Source organism: Etheostoma spectabile, unplaced genomic scaffold, assembly GCF_008692095.1.
Source record: "Etheostoma spectabile isolate EspeVRDwgs_2016 unplaced genomic scaffold, UIUC_Espe_1.0 scaffold437, whole genome shotgun sequence".
In the NCBI taxonomy this organism is placed as follows: Eukaryota; Metazoa; Chordata; class Actinopteri; order Perciformes; family Percidae; genus Etheostoma; species Etheostoma spectabile.
This window is the reverse complement of record NW_022605609.1, coordinates 149856-154855: the sequence shown is the minus strand read 5'-3', so window position 1 is coordinate 154855 and position 5000 is coordinate 149856. Positions and strand designations below refer to the sequence as shown.

Here is a 5000-nt window from a genome sequence, read left to right as displayed (position 1 = left end):
ACCCAAGAAGATGCTAGAATGAGTAGCTGTGGATGCAGGGAGGGGCCCATGGAAAGTGCCTTTCTACAGGGGCCAGGATGTAGTGCTACGCCCCTGAGAGAGCCTAACATCTGGCAGATGAAAACGAGACTTCAGGCTAAATCTGGCCTGGGCTATTCATAGAAATGTGTATTAATATGCACTGTCCCTGTCAAATCAAACGGAGGTATAACTGATAAAAAAAGGGCATTTTCTGGCCTGATTTGACACGTCCACACGTTGAAAGAAACACTGAACAGGAACTTGTACAGTGTGTTTTTTTCCTCCACCTTGGCCTTGTGTAACCCACCATTAAACTTGAGGGGAAAGTGTCACTCATGTTAAATTAGGGTGGAGCCACCTGTCCAGAACTAAAGAGAGGCACATTAAAAAAGAGCCCCGGGGAGTGATACAGTACACGCCGCGCAGCCCGAGGTCCCAGAAATACACGTTTTGCCCCCTCGGCCGCTCTCAAAACACATTTTTTCTGCAGCCTCGCCTCCCGTTAACGAGCTGAAAGGAATGAGTAGCTGCAGGGAACACCCATCAGCCCGCTGCAAGTCTCAACCCAGACATCAGCAGCGTCAAGCTGCACGGAGACACCAAGCAACGCCAGTCTGTCTTCAAAGTAAAAGACAGAAGGACACGTTACGTTACATACACAAGGAACATGACTCTCTGTACGTAGTAATACACATATAGTAATACAGACAAATACTGTAACACTGCAGTTGCACATGTTTGTTTTCCCATCCTGTACATATTCAAACAGTTGTTCTTTTATTTTATTCCTATTGTTATTATTATCATTTCATGTATATATGTATATTTTTCCTGGTGTTTCATTTATATTTATATTCTGTGCTTTGAGACTGAATTTCCCATTTTTCTTATGATCAAGAAATATCTATCCATCTATCTATCCATCTATCTATCCATCTATCCATCTATCTATCCATCTATCCATCTATCCTGCAAAGTGGCATCTCTCCAGCTTCCGATCCACAGTCCATACGGGGACTTGAACCAACAACCCTCCCTTCCCAACTCAACGCCCTATGGACTGAGCTACTGCCCCCCCCCCCCCCCCCCGAGTAACAAGCATGGAGTGGGATGTAGACTGCAAATAGTAGTAGTGCCAAGTCGTATTTTACCCTTTTTGTGCATGAGGCAACAGCTACCAATTACTAATGTATGTTTTAGTTCGTCTTTGTAGCCTTTTTGCTGTTTTATTGACATGTTCTTGTTTTTTCCCCCCACCACTTTCGACGCATATATTAATATTTTTTTTATAAAAACATCCTGTGTTGTCGGCTTTTATTTTGAAAGTTGCGACCGGAAGTGTGTTGCGTCACTCGGTCTGACTTGCCTCCGTGGTCGACAGGGTCCAGGGAGCGGAGAGTTGCTGTGGATCAGAGTCGCTTTGGGGGGTGAGGACTATAGCGAGCTTCCCATCCAGCTGTCCGGAGCCGGGAAACATCTGATCCGAGAAGGTACAGGACCTGATCCTTTATTCACACCCTCACATCTGCAAAAAAAACCCGAACCCCGCTCTTAGATCCGGGGACGTTTGGCTCTCCACCTCATGCTTCCCCGTGCAATGGCGCAACGTGCAGAGCTCACCTGTGCTCATTTCAATTAAGGGAAAAACTTGCGCACCTTGTTTTTTTAGTTTTTTTTACGGTAATCTAAAAGTGAATTGGGAATGATGGATCTTTATGATTTGTGCGTGATTTGAGTGCAACAGCCGGTTCTTCCCACTGAATTTAAAGCTACTTCCACTGAGAGTGATTGATCCGGTGGAGATGCACAGGCACGAGCCGTAAGGGATCTTTTATTGATGCAAGTTAGAGGCATGAAACAGTGCAACAATGGGGCTCTAAATAATATAGAAGCTGATACGTTACAAGTTTATTGCAGGAATTAGACATAGCCGGTGGTGTTTTAATATCGCCATTAACTCACTGTAGTCAGCTGTAGGTGCCTGAGGGAGCGTTTCGTGGATATTTGGAGTGATTTCTCTTTCACTGAGACAGGGCTGCTCTGTCTCCACACACCTTTTTTTTGTTTTTTTAAAATCCTAATTCTGTTTTTTATTACCACGAGCACAGCTTGTCTTAACGCTGACATGGTGAAAATGCCAAATTGTAAATGTCATTTTGATAAATTATTGAAAATTGCCCTGAAATTAAGATTTGGCTGCAGTACTCATTAGAAACAAAGGGTATGTTTTTGAGTCATTACGCATCTAAGGTGTCTTTTCTGAGAAACATTAGATGCAGGAGTGTTAATGGACATACAATTGCCTCCAGTTATTAAAAGAAACACATCTGTAGTCCTATCATATCTTCCCAAAACAAAGCACTTTATTTGGTCACAGCTGTGTAACTCATTGCACCTCCGGTCTTCTACATGGAGTATTAATATGCTTTATGTTTGATGCAGCGAGGAGGATGTGAGTCCGTGAGTCTTGCAGTCTTTTACTTTGAATGCGTTTACATTCATTCTCAATAGTTTCTGTATAAATGTGCAAGTATAGCGAGAAATTGTGTGTTATCATAGTAACATATCAGATGTAGCAAAAGAGACAGATATTTGAAAGACATTCATTTTGCAGCTTAATCCAAAAAAGGATAAATTAAAACTGTACACCAATGGGACATCAGTTTGGAAGGGCTTTGATGGGAGGGGGGGCAGGGGGGGGGGTCATAACATCTGTGATCTTAGTCAACATGTCTGAACGTCATCAAGCGGTGGCTCTCCTACTAGAGGTGGATGTCTATTCATATCTCCACTCACCAATATTGGAAATATTTTACAAATCCGGTTCTGCTCACACAATGTAATTTCCCTGTGGGGATTATAAAAGTACTGTATGTCTTCTTCTTCTTCTTCTTAACTTATTGATGTGTTTTTTAGATATAGTTACAGCAATGTAATACAATAACTGTTCGTTTGTTTGAACTGACATCAAAGTGAGTGTTTTGTACTTCTGCGTTAAATCTCTAGCATTGCTACGCACGTTGGAGCGTGAAGACACAAACCTACGCCGTAGCCGGACGTGCACCTGTCGAAAAATGTCGAAACACCACCTCGCAGCAACACACGTCTCTCAGCGTTGCACCCCCCCCCCGACTCGTTTCCTGGTTCTCCTTCTCCACGAACCACATGAAATCAGGGAGAGGGTTAACTTCTCCTGCGTGGGAAAAATAATTGATTCTTAGATGCATCGCGATTCTCTCTGGAACGATTTGATGCTCGATTCTCATAAGTTAATCAATTTTAAAATGTGTGGATTTTTATTTAAGTTGCTGTCAACAGGAAACGGAGGGACTGAAAGAGGACGGGATAATGGACAACAACTTAGAGTTTAGGCAAGAGTGCAGAACAAAAACAAAAGGCCAAAAGGAAGAAAAAAAAAAAAAAGGTTTTGTGTATATACACATGATCTAATAAGACATACTTAAAATAATTAGGCAAAACACATTCAGGCTGTTCATCACTGGGCACAAAACTTCCTTTTAGTGAGAAACCTCGGACAGCTCCAGGCTCTTGGGGGGGGGGGGGTCTGACGGTGCCGGTTGGGTTTTTTATAGTCACAAATAAAGATAATGGAACTATGACTAGAAATAGAAGTTGTTGTAGTTCATGGCGTAGCAGGGCGTAGTTGGACGTAGGTGGAGGTTGCAGAGTGTAGCAGGGCGTAGGTGGAGGTAGCAGAGTGTAGCAGGGCGTAGGTGGAGGTAGCAGAGTGTAGCAGGGCGTAGGGGGTTAGCGAGGTAGGGCGAGAGTGTAGCAGTGGAGGGCGTGGTAGGTGGAGGTAGCAGAGTGTAGCAGGGCGTAGGTGGAGGTTGCAGAGTGTAGCAGGGCGTAGGTGGAGGTTGCAGAGTGTAGCAGGGCGTAGGTGGAGGTAGCAGAGTGTAGCAGGGCGTAGGTGGAGGTAGCAGAGTGTAGCAGGGCGTAGGTGGAGGTAGCAGAGTGTAGCAGGACGTAGGTGGAGGTTGCAGAGTGTAGCAGGGCGTAGGTGGAGGTAGCAGAGTGTAGCAGGACGTAGGTGGAGGAAGCAGAGTGTAGCAGGGCGTAGGTGGGTGTAGCAGAGTGTAGCAGGGCGTAGGTGGAGGTAGCAGAGTGTAGCAGGGCGTAGGTGGGGGTAGCAGAGTGTAGCAGGACGTAGGTGGAGGTAGCAGAGTGTAGCAGGGCGTAGGTGGAGGTTGCAGAGTGTAGCAGGGCGTAGGTGGGTGTAGCAGAGTGTAGCAGGGCATCGACCAGGGCCATTTCAGCTGCAACCATGATTTATGTGACACCCTGATCCAAGGAAAACCTCTGGGCGAAAAAGAAACCAAACATGAGGACTCCTGGGAATAAGCTCCCAGAGCTGAGTTGGTAACGAGCATTTCTGGGACATGGATGCACACAGAGGGAGGGATAGAGGACTCACTGTGTCCAGGGAAGTCCTCCAGCAGTCTAAAACTATGACAGCATAATGAAGATCTGGAGCACGGCAGACCTGAGCCAGGTCTAAGGGTTGGTACATGAGTCCAACGGCTATGACGAGAAGCAGAGATGACATCTGGCCACTTATGTAGGCTACGGCGAAAGCTCTGCGTGGAGCCTCCGCAGAGCCATAAAACCGCCTTAAATACTGTAACATCATCTTCTAGGATAACTCATAAAGTCCTTATGGACACGCTGTTCAGTGGTTTCCTAGGGGACTGCTTTACATCGGCATGAATGGGATCCAAGTGTGTAACTTTGGATTCAACGTCGGGGGGGCGGGGACACCAAAAATGTCCTTGTTTCCATTTAGTGAATTTTTCTGCAACAATTTGTGACTCTTCTGCATCAAGTTATGGTGCAAATGTCTTTATTCATGTAAAGGAAATTATAGTTTTGTGGGTGAGTTGCACTGGACGGTTTTGATTAACCCTTATGTTGTCTTCGGGTCAGCTGACCCCTTTTCCTATATCAATTTTCTTTTTAAC

General features: G+C 45.2%; 1 protein-coding gene across 1 annotated transcript in view; it reads left to right on the top strand.

Moving 5' to 3' along the window:
- Window positions 1-1384: 1384 nt before the first annotated feature.
- Window positions 1385-5000, top strand: part of LOC116686684 (collagen alpha-1(XIV) chain-like) — a gene marked incomplete at its 3' end in the record, with an annotated part of 145102 nt that continues 141486 nt past the window's right edge. Inside the window, 1 exon segment of the mRNA XM_032511720.1 lies at window positions 1385-1511.